Source organism: Sciurus vulgaris (genome assembly GCF_902686455.1).
Source record: "Sciurus vulgaris genome assembly, chromosome: 4".
NCBI lineage: Eukaryota > Metazoa > Chordata > Mammalia > Rodentia > Sciuridae > Sciurus > Sciurus vulgaris.
In genome coordinates, this window is record NC_136464.1 from 88,663,883 (window position 1) to 88,685,619 (window position 21,737).

The following is a 21,737-nucleotide window of genomic DNA, read 5'->3' on the forward strand; positions in this document are numbered from 1 at the left end:
ATGATCAATTCAGATCTTTCCTTTGATCTCATTTTCCTACTCTGGTTATTTTGTCATTTTTTTTTAAGCAATCACTTTATCAAGATTATAGATTATCTGGTGTAGAAATGTACAAAGAGTTCATCTTGTGACATTTATCATGTAATATTAAATATATACAAACACTTTGGAAAAGGAATGAACATCAGTGCAATTACTACCCATTGATAGTGCCTTGAAATTCCTCCCTGTTTTAGTCAGTTTTGTGTTGCTGAGAACAACATACTCAACAAAAACAACTAAGAGGAGGAAAGTCTGTTTTGGCTCACAGTTTCAGAGGTTCAGTCCATGGTCCGCCATCCACAGGTCTGGGCCCCAGAGGAAGCAGAACACAATGGTATAAGTACATGGCAGAGGAAACCATCTCATGACATGACAGGTAAGCAAAAAGAGCTCTACTCACCAGGGACAAAATACAAACCACAAAAGCATGCTCCTAGTGACCTATTACTCTAGCCACACACTACTTGCCTACAGTTATCACCCAGTTAATCCACTCGAGTGGATTAATTCCCTGATAGGATACAGCTCTCATAATTTGATCAAATACCTCTGAACATTCTTGCGTTGTTTCACACATGAGCTTTTGGGGGACACCACATATCCAAACCATAACATAATATAACATAACATTCCCCAACATCATCTCCTCTCACACATGCATAGTTAGCTTCATTATCCTAACGTTTTTGAAAACCACTGCCTTCCTTTTCTTATAGCTTCACTATCTAGGTAATAATTCCAGTGATATTTTTTGGTTTTGCCTCTTACTCAACTTCATATAAAATAAATCACAGCATACATAGCCTTCTTGTTGTTTACTTCATTTATTTGATTTTGTAATCACATGTGCATGTGTCTGTAACTATAGTTTATGAGTTATTCTTAAACAATAGTATTCCAGTAAATGAATATACCAGTTTTTTTTTTTTTTCTAAATAATATACTGTTGCAGGATTTTTAGGCTGTTTCCAATTTGGGGTTATGATGAAAAGTGCTGCTCTGAACATGTTAACAGACATCTCCCACAGACATTTGCTCATACTTCAAGTTTTTACCCTGTTTTCTAGGGTATTAAAGAGTTGACTGCTGGGTCACAGGATAAGCACACATTTGATTTTATTAGGTGATACAAAATTAATTTCCAATGGTAACACCAACTCTTGGAACTGACAGACTTTAAAAAATAGTACAATAATATCTCAGTTTTAATTAGTACTTGCTCTAAATACTAATGAGCTTGGGCCTCTTTCCTGCTTACTTACCTACCTCTCAATCCCTCCCCACCACCACCTTTGCTGAGGCTGGCTCTGAACTTGTTATACTTCTGCCTTAGCCTCCCCAGTCACTGGGATTACAGGCGTGTACGCCTTGCCCAGTTTTCCCTTTTTAAGTTTTTTTTTTTTTTCTAGGTGATTTGTTCTTTACACATTCTTGATAAAAAAGCCTTTCTCTGTTATATGCTTGAAATGCCTTTACCTAGTTCCAGGCTTCTTGTGTCAATTTCCTTAGGACGTTTTCTTACATACAGAAATTCCCAAACAATGTAGCTGAACCAACTGGTCCCTTTCTTCATGGTCAGTGCTGTGTCTTAAAAGTCTTTCTCTTTTCCAAATCATGAAAAATTTGCTCTTATTTTATACTTAAAAGCTTTATAGGTGTTATCTTTTACATGAAAGACTTTATTCATTCTGGAAATGATTTTTGTTCAGTTTGGAGAATTTATCGAATTTTTTTCATATGTAAATCCAATTATCTGGGTACAATTAACTGAAGCCCAGTCCTACACTTAGTGGTCTGCAGTGGCATTGTGTCATGCAGTGAGTATTCATATATGCAGAGGATAGATGGTTCTGGGCATTCCATTCTTTCCATTTTCTGCTTGTGACCCAGTTTCAATCTCACAGTGTTTTAATTATTTGCATTTTATGTCTTGATATCTGATAAGAAAACTGTGAACACAGACAAGAAAAGAAATAATGCAAAGAACTTAAGCCACCAGAACAACCAAAGTTTATAAAAACATTTGATCTCTAGCAAAAAAAAAAAAAAAAAAAAAAAAACAAAATAAAAATTAAAGGTTAAGAAAGTTGTATGCCACAAACTCTTAAAAAATGACAAAACTAAATAAATCTGAACTGAAACCATAAATTATAAACAGAAAACGACTAGAAGTGACAGTTGCAATTAAATTAATAGGGAAAAACACATTAAAATTTGTTGGGTACACTGAAGCGGACAGGGAAGATGTGGAAGCGAAAGAGGTAGCGAGTCCTGATCTTGTAACCTGGAAAGGAGGCAGTGAATAAAAGCAGAACTGCAAGACAAAACAAATGCTCTCAGACTTGACACCACATAGTCTTGAGAGCTGGACAGACCAGAAGATGGTTACCAGAGGAGAAAATAAAACTCAAGAGTGTTCTAACCCAAACCTGGGGGATGGGGAATAAGGGAGAGAAGGGAAAGTGGACATTTTCTTAAGCTCACACATTTAAAAATTCCTGGAAAACTGGTGAAAAGATGGACAAAATTTAAATTACAGAAGGCTTCCTAAAACAGCACGAACCACATAAAACCAAATCACGAAAAAGAAAGCTGAGGGTGGCCAGAGGGGCCGGGGGGGGGGGTGGGGGTGGGCGCAGCAACAGCCATCTTTTGGAGCCAGCAGCTGACCAGTCACCCCTTTAAATAGGTACAGCCTCTTCCCACACCCAGAGAGCTGCAAATTAAACCTGAGGGAAGTCCCCTGCAGTGGGTCTCTCAAGAATCTGGCCAGAAGACCCCCCTGTCCTCTTCACTGTGAACAAGGGGTCAGGGTGGGCTGATGGGGACCTGGGCCTGTAAAGTGTGCATCTAGCTCTGCTTAGCTGCTGCGACCCAGGGAAAGGCCAAAAGTTCTGCACAGACTTGCTTGACCCAGACAGGCTACAACCAAAGCAACTCTGGCCCTAAAGGAAAGCTCATTCACCAGGTCCCAACCAATGGCACTGTGGGGAAGGCACTGCAGGAAGCCTAGAGACAATAGCCAGGACCACAGCACTGTACCAGGAGGGTAACTACCTGAATACCCAGTGATATACAGACAGCAGGAAACTGCCAGAAGCTTCTTAGCAGAAAGGACCAGATACCAGCTCTAATAAGTGTATAGGTGAACCATGATTGCAACTGGCAAGTGACATGGCCTTACTTGGATACTTGTAGGACCAGGCACCAGACTTATTAAGCAATGGGAATCGACACCCACTACTCACAACCTGGGACAGCAGAAACTAGAATTCAGTTGAACCACCAGAGACCCTTCACTATAGCACCTCAGAGTGGAATCAGCAGTGGGAATACTACTTCACCACAGAACACCTGAGGAAAACCTACAACCAGTGTTCCTGCACATACAGACAGCTGCCAGGACCTTTAATACCATGAAAAGAATACACCAGTGACTCGCAGCAAATAAAGGGGCACCTCATAGACTGCATCCTGAACTTTTGCAACATTACAATCAGTCAATTCACAACACAGCACCCTCCAAGACTCTAAACAACTCTGTCAACTTTGATCACATAAATAAATCCTTAACTTGACTGATAATTGCTAACTCAAAAGCCAACACTGCACCTTCAACCCATCTGAATGCATTTCATCTAGCAGTTTAAAGCATTAACTGGAAGCAATCTTCCTATTTTTGTTTTCCTAGCTCTAGTTTATAAAAGCTTCTCTTACCCACACTACTCATCCTCTTGCACTATCCACTACTGCCTCAAATACCACCCATTCATCTATTTCTCCTTTCTACCCTAGTGTGAATTATTACACTTTTATAGCTTTATCCCTTTCTTTCTCTTTCACCCTCTTTTTTTCTTCCTTTCATTTCCCTTCCCCATTTGCCAACTCCCATCTTAACACTCACTCTAGTAAGTTTACTAGATTTAACTAAGTTTTTTTTTTTTTTAACCTAGAATTTTATTATAGGTTTATACTTGAATTTGAGGACCCAAAAAGAACAACTGCAACAAATTTTTGTTCTTTCAAGGTTGAATAGTATGAGGCATGGCTCAGAAGTGATTATGGTACTTAGGTTTAATGGTATATCTTAAAGTGGAGCTGATACTGGGATGAGCAGAGTCACAAACTGAATTAAAATATCATTATCTAGACATCTCCCCAACTCAGGGCTCTTAAGAAATTCACATCGTAGTCCTTCACTTAAAAGAAGTCAGAACTATACTGATAGATGGGAAGACATACAAACGATATGAAAAAGCAAAGGAACAAACCATCCCAAACAACACAGAATACTTCAGCAACAGATTCCATTGACACCACAGTGGAGTGAATGTCAGAAAAGGAATTTAGAAAACTCATAAACTGTTCTATGAGCTAAAAGATGAACAGGAGTAAGGAGTGAAATAAGAGAAAAAACACAGGAAGTGCAAGATCACTTCAATAGAGATTCTGAAAAAGAATCAAAATCCTTGAAATGAGGGATTCAATAAGTCGAATTAAAACATCAATGGCAAGCATCGCTAATACATTAGACCACTTTGAGAACAGCCTTTTCGGGCCTTGAAAACATAGTATATACTCTTGAAAATATAGTCAAACATGAGAGAAAAGATGTTAAGAGACCCCCAAATGGAATATTCAAGAAATCTGGGATAACATAAAAAGGACAAATTTAAGATTCATTGGGACAGATAAAGGCTCTGAAACACAAACTAAAGGAATGTACAATCTTTCCAAAGAAATAATATCAGAAAATTTTCCAAAACTTAAGAATGAAATGGAAATTCAAATACGGAAGGCATACAGGTCTTCAAATATGCATCAAAACAGATCCACTACAAAACACCTTATTATGAAAATGCCTAACATACAGAATAAGGACAGAATTTTAAAAGCTGCATGGAAGAAAAAAACTGGAGGTACTTTACAAGTAAACCAATCTGGATTTCAACTGCTTTCTCAACCCAGACCCTAGAAGTGAGGAGGGCTTGGAATAATATATACCAAGCTCTGGAAGATAGTGGATGCCACTGCTATACTCAGAAAATTAAGCTTCAAAGTTGAAGATGAAATAAAAACCTTCCATGATAAACAAAAGCTAAAAGAATTCATAACTAGAAAGCCTGTACTACAAAACAATAAAATATTGCATGAAGAAGAAATGAAAAATAAAAATGAAAACCAGCATAAGGAGGAATTACACTAGACTAGTAGTCAAAGGAGAATCAAATCCAATTTAAACACTAGAAATGAATCAAACTGGCAGTATAAAAATCATCTCTCAATAACAACAATGAATATAAATGGTTTAAACTCTTCAATCAAAAGATACAGGTTGGCAGAATGGATTAAAAAATAAGCCCCAAAAATATGCTCTGTGCAAGAGACTCAGCTCACAGGCAAAGACATACACAGACTAAAGGTGAAAGGATGGGAAAAAACTTATCACTCACATGGATCTCATATACAAGTAGAGGTTACCATTCTAGTATCAAATAAAGTAGACTTCAAGCCAAAATTAATCAGAGAAAAGGTCATTTCATACTGCTTATGGGAATCATACATCAACAAGATATAACAATCATAAATATTTATGCCCCTAACAATGGAGCATCTACATACATCAAACAAACCCTTCTCAAAACTAAGAATCAAACAGACTACAATACAATAATACTGGGTGACTTTAACATGACTCTCATCACTGGATAGAACATCCAAACAAAAACAAAGTAAAGATTCTTTAGAACTAAAATATACAATGAATAATTTGGACCTAACAGACATCAACAAACATATTTAGAATATTTCTTCCATCAATGACTGAATCCACTTTCTTTTCAGCAGCACATGGAGTATTGTCTAAAATAGACTATATTTAGTCATAAAGCAAATCCAGCAAATACCAAAAAAAAGAGAGATATAATACCTTGTATTCTTTTAGATCATAATGGAATGAAATTAAAAATCAATGATAATATAAAAAATAGAAACCACTTTAACACCTGGAGTTAAATAATACACTCTTGAATGATGGATAGAAGAAATAATACAGGGAAGAAATTAAACAAAAATACTTAGAGGTAAATGAGAACAATAATACAATGTATCAAAATCTCTGGGACAGTATGAAGGCAGTTCTAAGAGGAAAGTTCAGAGCATTGAGCTCATACATTAAAAGAATGGAAAGATACCAAATAAATAACCTGTCATTACATTTCAAGGCCTTAGAAAAGAACAAAACAACACCAAAATCAGTAGAAGACAGGAACTTATTAAAATCAGAGTCAAAACTCAATGAAATTAAGATTTAAAAAAGCAACACAAAAAAATTAATGAAACAAAGAGTTGTTTTTTTGAAAGGATAAACAAAATTGATAAGCCCTTAGTCAAACTACAAGAGAGAAAAAAACTCAAAATGATCAAAAATCTAAGATAAAAAAGGAAATATCACCAAAGACACTATTAAAATCAAAAGTGTCATCAGAAACTATTTTGAAAATCTACATTCCAAGCAGCTAGAAAATCTTGAAGATAAAATCCTGAAAACAAATTCCTATAGACACAAAACCTACCAAAATTGAACCAGGAGGACAGAGAAAATTTAAACAGACCAATTTCTAGTAATGAAATTGAAGCAGCCAGCAAAAGCCTTCAACAACAAAAAGTCCAGGACTGGATGGATTCTTAGCCCAGATATTCCAGATCCTCAGAAAACTAAGACCAATCCTCCTCGAATTATTCCATGAAATAGAAAATGAGGGAACTCTGCCAGACACATTCTACAAAGCCAGTATCACCCTGACACCAAAACCAGACACATCAAGGAGAAAAAAAGTCAGACAATATTCTTGATGAGCATAGATGCAAAAATTCTTTTTTTTTTTTTTTTTCTTCTAATTACTTCTCTCATCTTTATTTCACTTTACCCTCATGGAAATACTGGGATCCAGGCTATAGGATTGTTTGCACTTTCTTTTTTTTTTTTTTTTTTATTGTAAACAAATGGGATACATGTTGTTTCTCTGTTTGTACATGGTGTAAAGGCATACCATCTGTGTAATCATAAATTTACATAGAGTAATGTTGTTTGATTCATTCTGTTATTTTTTCCCTTCCCCCCACCCCTCCCACCCCTCTTTACCCTCTATACAGTACTTCCTTCCTCCATACTTGCCCCCCTCCCTAACCCTAACTCTAACCCTAACACTAACCCTTCCCTCTCCCCCATTATGTGTCATCCTCCACTTATTAGCGATATCATTCGTCCTTTGGCTTTTTGAGATTGGCTTATCTCACTTAGCATGATATTCTCCAATTTCATCCATTTGCCTGCAAATGCCATAATTTTATCATTCTTTATGGCTGAGTAATATTCCATTGTATATATATACCACAGTTTCTTTATCCACTCATCAACTGAAGGGCATCTAGGTTGGTTCCACAGTCTGGCTATTGTGAATTGAGCAGCTATGAACATTGATGTGGCTGTATCTCTGTAGTATGCTGATTTTAAGTCCTTTGGGTATAGGCCAAGGAGTGGGATAGCTGGGTCAAATGGAGGGTCCATTCCAAGTTTTCTAAGGAATCTCCACACTGCTTTCCAGAGTGGCTGCACTAATTTGCAGCCCCACCAGCAGTGTATGAGTGTACCTTTCTCCCCACATCCTCGCCAACACCTGTTGTTGCTCGTATTCTTGATAATCGCCATTCTAATTGGGGTGAGATGGAATCTTAGGGTGGTTTTGATTTGCATTTCTCTTATTACTAGAGATGTTGAACATTTTTCCATATGTTTGTTGATTGCTTGTAGATCTTCTTCTGTGAAGTGTCTGTTCATTTCCTTAGCCCATTTGTCGACTGCATTATTTGAATTCTTGGAGTAGAGTTTTTTGAGTTCTTTATAGATTCTGGAGATTAGTGCTCTATCTGAAGTATGATTGGCAAAGATATTCTCCCATTCTGTAGGCTCTTTCTTCGCATTGCTGATAGTTTCCTTTGCTGAGAGAAAGCTTTTTAGTTTGAATCTATCCCAGTGGTTGATTCTAGCTTTTATTTCTTGTGCTATGGGAGTCCTGTTAAGGAAGTCTGATCCTAGACCAACAAGGTGAAGATTTGGACCTACTTTTTCTTCTATAATCTGCAGGGTGTCTGGTCTGATTCTGAGGTCCTTAATCCATTTTGAGTTTACTTTCGTGCATGGTGAGAGATATGGGTTTAGTTTCATTCTGTTGCATATGGATTTCCAATTCTCCCAGCACCATTTGTTGAAGAGGCTATCTTTTCTCCATTGCATATTTTTGGCCCCTTGCAAAAATTCTTAATAAATACTGGCAGACTGCATACAAAAACACATCAAAAAATAGTGCACCATGATTAAGTGGAATTCATCTTAGGAATGCAGGTTGGTTCAACATAAAGAGATCAATAAATGTAATCACCACATGTCTAGACTTAAAGACAAGAATCACATGTTTATCTCAATATGTGGAGAAAAAGCATTTGATAAAGTGGAGTGTCCATTCATGATTAAAATACTGGAAAAACAAGGGATAGAAGGAACTTACCTCAAAATCATAAAGGTGAGAAACTGAAGGCCAACAAAGTATTTCCTCTAAAAACAGGACAGGACAAAGATGTCCACTTTTGCCACTCCTATTCAACACAGTCCTTGAAACTCTAGCTCGAGCAATTAGGCAAGAGAAGGAAATTAAAGGGACACAAATAAGAAGAGCTCAAATTATCTGTATTTGCTGAGGACATGACCCTATATTTAGAAGACCCAAAAAACTCTACCAGACTTCTAGAGATCACAAATACATTCAGCAAAGCAGCAGGATACAAAATCAACACCCACAAATCAATCATGTTCCTATACTCCAATGATGAATAAGCTAAAAGGGAAATTAGGAAAATAATCCCATTCACAACTGCCTTAAAAAAAGAACAAAACAACAACAACAAAAAACCTTGGGAATCAATCTAACAAAAGAGGCAAAGGACCTCTAAAATGAAAACTACAAAACACTAAGAAACTGAAAAAGACCTCAGAAAATGGTGGAAAGACCTCCCATCATGTTCTTGGATAAGCAGGATTAATATTGTCAAAATGGCAGTAGTACCAAAGTGCTAAACAGATTCAAGGCAATCCCCATCAAAATTGTAATGATGTTCTTCACAGAAATAAAAAAAGCAGTCCTGAAATTCATTTGGAAAAACTTGAAAGCCAAAATAGCCAAAGCAATTGGTGGGGAGAAAAGCAAAGCAGGAGGCATCACAATACCAGACTTAAATTATACTTCAGAGTTACAGTAACAAAAACAGCACATATATACTGGCACCAAAACAGGTAGTAAGACCAAGGAAATAGAAGACAAAGACAGGCCCAAATAAATAGTTTTTTCATACGAACCAACAGTGCCAAAAATACATGTTGAAGAAAAGACAGCTTTTTTAACAAATGATGCTAGGAAAACTAGAAATCCATATGTAGTAGAATGAAATTAAACCCCTATCTCTCACCCTGCACAAAACTCAACTCAAAGTGGATCAAAGACCTAGGCATTAGACTAGAAACGCTGCACCTGCTGGAAGAAAATGCAGGCCCAACACTCCCAACATGTTGGCTCAGGAACTGACTCCTTTAATAAGATGCCTACAGCATAAGAAGTAAAACTAAAAATAAGTGCAATGGCATTAAATTAAAAATCTCCCTCATAGCAAAGGAAACAACTGAAAGGGTAAAAAGAGACCCTACAGACTGGGAGAAAAATTTTTGCTACCTGCTCCGCAGATAGGACATTAATATCCAGACATAAAAAGAACTCGAAAAACTTAATGCCAAAAAAACAAATAACCTAATTAATAAATGGGCAAAGGAACTGGACAGACACTTCACATAAGATCGGTCAACAAATAACATGAAAAATGTTCAACGTCTCTACCAATTAGAGAAGTGCACTCCTCTCAGAATGGCAAAAATCAAGAATACAAAGTAACAATAAATGTTGGTGAGGATGTGGGGGAAAAGGTACATTCATATATTGCTAGTGGGACTGTAAATAGGTGCACCCACTATGGAAAGCAGTATGGAGAGCTATCAAAAAACTTGGAATGGAATCACCATTCAAGCCAGTTATCCCATTCCTCTTAAACTAACGTGACTATGAATGTCTTTTCCTTCTTTTATTTTTTGTTGCTTTATATATTTAAGAATCAAGACTATTAGGTAGGTAAAATTTAGAACTGTTTTGTTTATCTGTTGAAGTGTAGCTTTTATCAGTTGGAAATAACCCAATTTATCTCTAGTAAAGACTTTTGCCTTAAATTTATCTATATTGGGGGGGGGGGAGGGAGTGTAACTCAGAAGTAGAGACCATGTTTAGCAATTGTGAGGCCTTGGGTTCAATCCCCAGAAAATGTCCCCGAAAGAAAAATCTGTATTTGTGTTTGCATGATATGCATTTTTTCCACCTTTACTTTTGATCCTTTAAAAAAAAAAAATGGTGTGTGTAAAATGCATGGTTGAATTTTTTTTTCTTTTTAAAATTCAGTCTAACATTCAAATTCATTGTAGCTTAGTCCATTTTATATTTTATACAGTCACCAATTTATTTGAATTTTTAATCAGCATTTTCTTTTCTCCTTATTCTGTGAACTGTAATTTGTTTCTTCTTTTGGATTTCACACTCTTCCTTACTTCTTTATCCTCTAAATTATTTCATAAGTTGTTTTCTCTATTTATTTTTGTTGCTTATTATAAAACACATGCTGATTAACTTTAGACTCTGGAAAGTTACATCTCTTTTACTCTTCTCAACAAGTACCTTAGAATACTAACTCCATTCTTCTCCTGACTTATATTGCATGTCATCATTGGAATATACACTAATTTTATTTTTAAAAGCCTATGAAACATGATTACTATCTTATAAAATCACTCCAAAGGCATTATACAGACTTAATGCAATTCCAATTAAACATCCCAATGACATTCCTCACAGAAATAGGGAAAACAATCATGAAATTTATCTGGAAGAACAAAAGACCCAGAATAGCCAAAGCAATCCTGGGCAGGAAGAGTGATGCAGGAGATATCACAATAACAGACCTTAAAGTCTACTATAGAGCAATAGTAACAAAAACAGCAAGATATTGGCACCAAAATAGACAGGTAGACCAATGGTACAGAATAGAAGACACAGAGACAAACTCACGTAAGTACAATTATCTCATACTAGAAAAAGGTGCCAAAAACATACAATGGAAAAAAGATAGCTTCTTCAAAAAATGGTGCTGGGAAAACTGGAAATCCATATGCAGCAAAATGAAGCCAAACTCCTATATCTCACCCTGTACAAAACTCAACTCAAAATGGATCAAGGATCTAAGAAATAGATCTGAGACCCTTCACCAAATAGAAGAAAAAGTAGGTATGAATCTTCATCATGTTGGCTTAGGACCAGATTTCCTTAACAAGACCCCCATAGCACAAGAAATGAAAGCAAGAATCAATGAATGGGATAGATTCAAACTAAAAAGCTTTTTCTCAGCAAAATAAACAATCAATAATGTGAAAAAAGAGCCTCCAGAGTGGGAGAAAATCTTTTCCACACACACTTCAGACACAGCACTAATCTCCAAACTTTATAAAGAACTTAAACAACTTTATACCAAAAATACAAAGAACCCAATCAATAAATGAGCAAAGGAAATGGGCAGACACTTCACAGAAGATATACAGGAGATCAACAAATATATGAAAAAGTGCTCATAATCTCTAGTAATTAGAGAAATGCAAATTAAAACCACCCTAAGATTTCATCTAACTCCAATTAGAATGGCTATCATCAAGAACACAAGCAATAATAAGTGTTGGCATGGATGTGGGGAAAAAGGCACACATACATTGCTGGTGGAGCTGCAAATTGGTGTAGCCACTCTGGAAAGCAGTGTGCAGATGCCTCAAAAAACTTGGAATGAACCCACCATTTGACCTAGCTATTCAACTCCTTGATGTATACCCAAAGGACTTAAAATCAGCATACTACAGTGATGCAACCACATCAATGTTCACAGCTGCTCAATTCACAATAGCCAGATTGTGGAACCAACATAGACGCCCTTCAATTGATGAATGGATAAAGAAACTGTGGTATATATACACAATGGAATATTACTCAGTCATAAAGAAGAATAAAATTATGGCATTTGCAGGTAAATAGATGGAGTTGGAGCATATCATGCTATGTGACATAAGCCAAGCCCAAAAAACCAAAGGCCAGATGTTTTCTCTGATAAGTGGATGATGATACATAAGGGTGGGGGGGTGATGGGAGGGGGGAGAGAAGAATGGAGGAACTCTGGATGGTGTACAGGAAAAAGGGGTGGGAAGGGGTGGGAAAAGGAAAAGTAGTGGACTGAGATAGACAGCATTACCCTATGTATATGTATGATTACATGAATGGTGTGAATCTACATTGTGTACAATCACAGAAATTAAAAGTTGTACCCCATTTGTGTACAATGAATCAACATGCAGTCTGTAAAAATAAAAATTTTAAAAACTCTATGAGACATGATTACTCATAAAATCACTGTTTAAATGTACTAAGATATTTTCTACTTTTTGTGCTTTTTATTCCTTTTTATATCCCAGGACTTCCACATAAGAATCAATTTCCTCCTGCCTAGAATACATTCTTCAGAATTTTCTTTAGTGAGACTTTCGAATTGCAAATTCTCAGTTTTTATGTTTACGAACTTCCCTTGATTTTGCCCCTTTAGTATACAATTTATAGACTGTGTTTTCTTTTAATTAAGGTAACATTTCTTCTAAGATAAAATGTCTTCTGGTTATGACATCATAGAAAATCAGTCTGTCTTCTTCCTTTAGATGTAACAAAGAGCTTTTGTCTTTGGTGTACTGGCATGTTACTGTAACAAGTCTAGATGAGGATTTCCTTTTATTTAATCAGTTTGGGTTCCTGTGCTTCTTAAATGCACAAGTTAGTGTTCACAAGTTGTAGAAAATTATTTTTTTTTTCCTTTTTTTTAGGGTACTGGGAATAGAACTTAGGGGCACTCAACCACTGAGCCACATCCCCAGTCCTATTTTATATTTTATTTAGAGACAGGGTATCATCAAGTTATTTAGCCCCTACCAGTTGCTGAGGCTGGCTTTGAACTGGAGATCCTCCCACCCCAGTCTCCTGAGGTGCGGGGATTACAGGCATGCAGCACCACATCCAGCTGAGTTGCAGAAAATTCTTAATCATTATCTTCAGTAATGTTGTCTTTTCACCATTCTATGGAAGGCCATTCAGATAAATATTAAGCTAAACATGTGTTGTAACTTCTCCATTATAGATTTCACCTGATTCTCTTGAATATAAGCTGGACATTCCAGTTCATTATTTCTTTCTTCAAGTTTATATAAAGTCATCCATTGAAGATTTTTTAAAAATAATATCAATAAGTATAATTTAACTGTACAAGTTCTAGCTGTTTTTTATTCTTTTTGAACATATTTATAATTTCTGTATCCTTCAACATATTTTCAGCTAGTCTTTTGCTTAAACATATTAGATTTTTAAAAATTATTTATGTGGTCCCCAACCAGCAAAACCAACATTACCTGGGAACATATTAGAAATGCATATTTTAAGTCCTGATTTCCTAATGTTATGCTTTAAATATGAGGTGTCCCCCAAAAGTTCAGGTGTGAGATAATGCAAAAAGGTTCAGAGGAGAAATGATTGGGTTGTAAAAGTTTTAAGCCAATTTGTGAATTAATCCCCTGACAGGGATTAACTTAGTGGTAACTGAAGTGTGTGAGGTGTGACTGAAGAAGGGGGAATGACGTAGCTTTGGATATGTATTCGTAACTGTCAAGTGGAGTCTCTCTCAGCTTCTTGATCTCATGTGAGTTGCTTCCCTCCACCACACACTCCACCATGATGGTCAAGCTCACCTCAAGCCCCTAGGAATAGAACTGGCCTTCTATGGACTAAGACTTCTGAAACTTTGAGCCCCCAAATAAACTTTTCTTCCTCTATAATCGTGCTGGTCAGATCCTTTTAGTCAAAGCAGCAGAAAAAGCTAAAACACCCACCTATTGAAATGTAAACTCCAGGCAGTCACAGAGTGAGCTGGCTGGAGTGAGCTGGCGAGTGAGCCAGGCCACCTACATCGCTGAGGTAGGCGGAGGGCAGCTAACCGGCCCAGCCAGCAGGCCAAGGATAGACTTCATAACTGAGCGACCCCGCCTGTACCTCTGCACCTAGCTCGGTGTCATCACTGGTTGGTCACAGTCTAGGAGCAAGCAGGCAGGTGACCCACACCACTTGCATCCCTGAAGTAGCAGGCGGGCACCCAACACGCCTGCCTTGGGGAGCTGGGCGGCGGGTAGCCAACGCACCCTACCACCAGGCCAAAGACAGAAACCATCACTGAACAACCCTGCCCGACCACCACACCAAGGTTTGTCTCCATCACAGAGCTAGCCAGAGGCTTCTTTATAGGCTGGTGCAGGCATTTTGAATTACTCCTGAGGGCGTGGCTGTCATCATTGGAAGGGCAACTTCCTTCCTGAGACACCTACAGGAGGCTAGAGGACCTTTGACAAGACGCAGGAGCCAAGAAGAGGAGGTACTGAGAGACTCAGGACCAACTAAGAGTCACCCACCTGAAGGCTACCACCCCAAGAAGGCCAGCTTCCTAGTGGAGCACTGCTTTATCAAGTTCCTCCAAGACTTCAGGCTACTGAAGGCTAACAGGTGAGTTGCTGGAAATCTACAGAGACAATATTAGTCAATAGAGGAAATCTGTAATATCCCAGAGTTTCACAATTAGAGGGGTAGATACCTGAACAATATGAGAAAACAGGGGAAAAAAATGTCCCAAACAAACCTAGATGGTATAGCAATAAAATCCAATGATAGCATGGCAGAAGAAATGTCAGAAAGGGAGTTCAGAATGTACATAATCAAAATGATCAGGGAAGCAAACGAGGAGATGAAAGAGCAAATGCAGCACTGAATGATCGCACCAATCAACAATTAAAAGAGCAAATACAGGAAGCAAAAGATCATTGCAATAAAGAGTTAGATATATTGAAAAAAAAAAAACACAACCGAAATCCTTGAAATGAAGGAAACAATAAACCAAATTAAAAACTCCATAGAAAGCATAACCAATAGGATAGAACACCTGGAAGACAGAACCTCAGATATCGAAGACAAAATATTTAATCCTGAAAACAAAGTTGACCAAACAGAGAAGATGGTAAGAAATCATGAACAGAATCTACAAGAACTATGGGATATCACGAAAAGGCCATATTATTTAAGCATTATCAGGATTGAGGAAGGCTTACAGAAACAAACCAAAGGAATGAACAATCTATTAAATGAAAAAATATCAAAAATTTCCCAAACCTGAAGAATGAAATGGAAAATCAACTATACGAGGCTTATAGGACTCCAAATACACAAAATTACAATAGACCCACACCAAGTCACATTACAATGAAAATACCTAACATAAAAAATAAAGACAGAATTTTAAAGGCTGCGAGAGAAAAACAATCAAATTACATTCAGGGGGAAACCAATACAGATATCAGCAGATTTTTCATTCCAGACCCTAAAAGCTAGAAGGGCACGGAACAACATCTTTCAAGCTCTGAAAGAAAATGGATGCCAACCAAGAATCCTCTACCCAGCAAAACTTACCTTCAGATTTGATGACAAAATGAAATACTTCCATGATGAACAAAAGTTAAAAGAATTTACAAAAAGAAAGCTGGCATTACAGAACATTCTCAGCAAAATATTCCATGAGGAAGAGATGAAAAACAACGATGTAAATCAGCAAAGGGAGGAACTACCCTAAACGAACAACCAAATAATGGAGAAATCAAGTCGTGTCAAAAAAAGAAAAAAAAAAAAAAAAAATGAGCCAAATGACCGGAAATACAAATCATATCTCAATAATAACCCTGAATGTTAATGGCCTGAACTCATCAATCAAAAGACATAGACTGGAAGACTGGATTAAAAAGAAAGATCCAACAAATTGCTGCCTGCAAGAGACTCATCTCACAGAAAGAGATACCCACAGACTAAAGATGAAATGATGGGAAAAAACATAGCATGCACATGGACACAGCAAAAAAGCCGGAGTATCCATCCTCATTTCAGATAATGTGCAATTTAAGCCAAAACTAGTCAGAAGGGATGAAGAAGGACATTTCATAGAGCTTAAGGGAAGCATAAATCAGCAAGACATAACAATCATAAATATCGATGCCCCAAACAGTGGCTCATAGTATACATCAAACAAATCCTTCTCAATGCCAGAAATCAAACAGACCACAACACAATAATATTAGGGAATTTTAACACACCTATCTCACCACTGGACAGTTCCTCCAAACAAAAACTGAACAAAGAAACCACAAATCTCAATAACACAATAATTTAGACTTAACGGACATATATAGAAGATACCATTCAACAAAGAGCAAATACAGTTTCTTCTCAGCAGCACATGGATCCTTCTCTAAAATAGACCATATATTATGCCACAAAGCTACTGTTAGCAAATACAAGAAGATAGAGATAATACCTTGTATTCTATCAGATCATAATTGATTGAAATTAGAAATAAATGACACAGTAAAAAACAGAAACTACTCCAACACCTGGAAATTAAATAATACACTATTGTATGCTGAATGGATAACAGAAGATATCAGGAAGGAAATTAAAAAATTCTTAGAGGTAAATGAGAACAAAGAAACATCATATCAAAATCTCTGGGACACTATGAAAGCATTCTTAAAGAGGAAAATTTATTTCATATAGTGCATTCAATAAAAGAAAAAAAAAAAATCAACAAATAAATGACCTAACACTACGGCTCGAAGCCCTAGAAAAAGAAGAACAGAGCAACACCAAAAGTATTAGAAGACAGGAAATAGTTAATATCAGACCTGAAATCAATGAAATTGAAACAAAAGAAACAATAGAAAAAATTGACAAAATAGTTGGTTCTTTGAAAAAATAAACAAAATTGATAAACCCTTAACCACACTAACAAAGAGAAGAAGAGAGAAAACCCAAATTACTAAAACTCGGAATGAACAAGAAAATATCAAAACAGACACGACTGAAATACAAAACATGATTAGAAGCTATTCTGAAAACCTATACTACAACAAAATAGAAAATCTAGAAGACATCAACAGCTTTCTAGAGACATGTGAATTACCTAAACTGAACCAGGAGGACACACACAATTTAAATAAATCAATTTAAAGTAACGAAATAGAAGACATCGTCAAAAGCCTACCAACAGGCGATCCAAGATGGCGGACTAGAGGGTGACTGCATCTCCAGTCGCTCCAGAACCCAGGATTGAAGAAGGGGAGGCATTGAGAGACTTGGACTAAAATAGAGCCAAGGGATGAGTCTCCTCTACCCGGTGAAGCGAGCCCTGGGCAGCAGGCCCGCATAAGGGCGGCTTATCAGAGTAGGACAGGGCAGGTAGAGTCTTCCGCAGGCAGCCCTGTGCACTCTGGTGGTGGGCTCCTCCCACACCGCAAGCTTCTCCAGCTTCTCGGAGCAGGTCCCCCAGTGAGAGCCTTTCCACACAGAGCAGCTCCAAGCCTTGGAACCAGTAGCGGGCTAGGGGCAGCTTTCTTCAGAAGCACTGCTTTATCAAGTTACTCCAAGACTTCAGGCTACTGAAGGCTGGGAGGCGATACACTGGAAATCTACAAGGACACTATAAGCCAATAAGAGAAATGTGCAATATTTCAGAGTCCCACTAACATCTGACCAATATGAGAAAACAAGGGAAGAAAATGTCCCAAACAAACTTAGATACTATATGAATAAAACCCAATGACAGCACAGCAGAAGAATTGTCAGAAAGGGAGTTCAGAATGTACATAATTAAAACAATCAGGGAAGCAAACGAGGAGATGAAAGAGCAAATGCAGGCATTAAATGATCGCACCAATCAACAGTTAAAAGAGCAAATACGGGGAAGCAAAAGATCATTGCAATAAAGAGTTAGAGATACTGAAAAAAAAAAACAAACAGAAATCCTTGAAATGAAGGAAACAATAAACCAAGTTAAAAACTCCATAGAAAGCATAACCAATAGGATAGAACACCTGGAAGACAGAACCTCAGATATTGAAGACAAAATATTTAATCTTGAAAACAAAGTTGACCAAACAGAAAAGATGATAAGAAATCATGAACAGAATCTACAAGAATTATGGGATATCATGAAATGGCAAAATTTAAGAATTATTGGGATTGAGGAAGGCTTAGAGAAACAAACCAAAGGAATGAACAATCTATTCAATGAAATAATATCAGAAAATTTCCCAAACCTGAAGAATGAAATGGAAAACCAAGTACCAGAGGCTTTTAGGACTCCAAATATACAAAATTACAACAGACCCACACCAAGTCAGGTTATTATGAAAATACCTAACGTACAAAATAAAGACAGAATTTTAAAGACCACGAGAGAAAAGAATCAAATTACATTCAGGGGAAAACCAATACAGATATCAACAGATTTTTCAATCCAGACCCTAAAAGCTAGAAGGGCATGGAACAATATTTACCAAGCCCTGAAAGAAAACGGATGCCATGAAGAATCTTATACCCAGCAAAACTTACTTTCAGATTTGACAACGAAATAAGATCCTTCCATGATAAACAAAAGCTAAAGGAATTTACAAAAAGAAATCCAGCATTACAAAACGTTCTCAGCAAAATATTCCATGAGGAAGAGATGAAAAACAACAATGCAAATCAGCAACGGGAGGAACTACCCTAAAGGAATAACCAAATAAAGGAGAAACCAAATCATGTCAAAAAACAAAAATGAGTCAAATGACTGGGAATACAAATCATATCACAATAATAACCCTGAATGTTAATGGCCTGAACTCATCAATCAAAAGACATAGGCAGAATGGATTAAAAAGAAAAAATCCAACAATTTGCTGCCTGCAAGAGATTCATCTCATAGAAAGAGATACCCATAGACTAAAGGTGAAAGGATAGGAAAGAACATACCATGCACATGGACACAGCAAAAAAGCTGGAGTATTCATCCTCATTTCGATAATGTGGACCTCAAGCCAAAACTAGTCAGAAGGGATAAAGAAGGACATTACATACTGCTTAAGGGAAGCAAAAATCAGCAAGACATAACAATCATAAATATCTATGCCCCGAACATTGGCTTATCCATATACATCAAACAAATCCTTCTCAATTCAGAAATCAAATAGACCACAACACAATAATACTAGGTGATTTTAACACACCTCTCTCACCACTGGATAGATCGAAAAAAACAAAAATTGAATAAAGAAACCATAGATCTCAATAACACAATCAACAATTTAGATTTAACGGACAAATATAGAATATACCATCCAACAAAGAACGAATACACTTTCTTCTCAGCAGCACATGGATCCTGCTCTAAAATAGACCGTGTCTTATGCCACAAAGCTACTGTTAGCAAATACAAGAAGATAGAGATACTACCTTGTACTCTATCAGATCATAATGGATTGAAATTAGAAACAAAAGAATAAAAAACAGAAAATTCTCGAATATCTGGAGATCAAATAATACACTATTATATGATGCATGGATAACAGAAGACAACAGGAGGGAAATAAAAAAATCCTTAGAAGTAAATGAGAACAAAGACACATCATATCAAAATCTCTGGAACACTATGAAAGGAGTAGAGGAAGATTTATTTCATGGGACACCTTCAACAAAAGAAGTAGAAATCAACAAATAAACGACTTAATACTACAGCTCAAAGCCCTAGAAAAAGAAGAGCAGACCAACACCAAAAGTAGTAGAAGACAGGAAATAGTTAAAATCAGAGCTGAAATCAACGAAATTGAAACAAAAGAAACAATCAGAAAAATTAACAAAATAAATAGTTGGTTCTTTGAAAAAATAAACAAAATTGATAAACCCTTAGCCACACTAACAAAGAGAAAGAGGGAGAAAACTCAAATTACTAAAATTCAGAATGAACAAGGAAATATCACAACAGACACGAGTGAAATACAAAACATAATTAAAAGCTGTTTTGAAAATCTATATTCCAACAAAACAGAAAACTTCGAAGACATCAACAAGTTTCTAGGGACATATGAATGACCTAAACCGAACGAGGAGGACATACACAACTTAAATAAATCAATTTCAATCAATGAAATAGAAGAGGTCATCAAAAGCCTACCAACAAAGAAAAGTCCGGGACCAGGTGGGTTCTCAGCCGAGTTCCACAACACCTTTAAAGAAGAGCTCATTCCAATACTCCTCAAAGTATTCCATGAAATAGAAGAGGAGGGAATCCTCCCAAACTCATTCTATGAAGCCAATATCACACTGATACCTAAACCAGACAGAGACACATCAAGGAAAGAAAATTTCCGACCAATATCTTTAATGAACATCGACGCAAAAATTCTCAATAAAATTTTAGCAAATCGCATACAAAAATATATTAAAAAGATAGTGCACCACGATGTAGTGGGTTTTATCCCAGGGAAGCAAGGTTGGTTCAACATCCGGAAATCAATAAATGTCATTCACCATATCAATAGACTTAAAGTCAAGAATCACATGATTATTTCAATAGATGCAGAAAAAGCATTCAATAAAATACAGCATCCCTTCATGCTCAAAACACTAGAAAAAATTGGGGTAGTGGGAACATTCCTTAACATTGTAAGGCCATCTATGCTAAGTCCATGGCCAATATCATTCTAAATAGTGAAAAACTGAAAGCATTCCCCCTAAAAACTAGAACAAGGCAGGAATGCCCTCTTTTACCACTTCTATTCAACATCATCCTTGAAACTCTAGCCAGAGCAATTAGACAAACCAAAGAAATTAAAGGGATACGAATTGGAAAGAAGAACTCAAACTATCCCTGTTCACTAATGATATGATTATATATTTAGAGGAACCTGGAAATTCCACCAGAAAACTTCTAGAACTCATAAGTGAATTCAGTAAAGTAGCAGGTTACAAGATCAATGCTCATAAAGCCAATGCATTTTGATACATAAGTGATGAATCCTCAGAAAGAGAAGTTAGGAAAACTACCCCATTCACAATAGCATTGAAAAAAATAAAATACTTGGGAATCAATCTCACAAAAGAGGTGAAAGACTTCTACAATGAGAACTACAGAACACTAAAGAAAGGAATTAGAGAAAACCTAGAAGATGGAAAGATCTCCCATGTTCTCGGATAGGCAGAATTAATATTGTCAAAATGGCCATACTACCAAAAGTGCTATACAGATTCAACGCAATTCCAATTAAAATCCCAATGATGTACCTTACAGAAATAGAGCAAGCAATCATGAAATTCATCTGGAAGAATAAGAAACCCAGAATAGCTAAAGCAATTCTTCGCAGGAAAAATGAAGCTGGAGGTTATCGCAATACCAGATCTTCAACTCTACTACAAAGCAATAGTAACAAAAACGGCATGGTATTGGTACCAAAATAGACATGTAGATCAATGGTACAGAATAGAGGACATGGACACAAACCCAAATAAATACAATTTTCTCATACTAGACAAAGGGGCCAAAAATTTGCAATGGAGAAAAGATAG

The 21,737-nt window shown here is 36.7% G+C and overlaps 1 protein-coding gene across 7 annotated transcripts in view; it reads right to left on the reverse strand.

Moving 5' to 3' along the window:
• Positions 1–21,737, reverse strand: part of MAPK8 (mitogen-activated protein kinase 8) — a 129,928-nt gene that overhangs the window by 73,529 nt on the left and 34,662 nt on the right. For 2 of the 7 annotated variants that reach the window (XM_079135863.1, XM_079135864.1), the window contains one exon: positions 13,206–13,349. The exons of 4 other annotated variants lie outside the window; for them this stretch is intronic. The gene's annotated coding sequence lies outside the window, so the exon portion shown is untranslated. Of the gene's footprint in view, positions 1–1,826; positions 2,093–13,205; positions 13,350–21,737 lie in introns of those variants that run through there. One more of the 7 variants, XM_079135865.1, reaches the window with a different exon arrangement.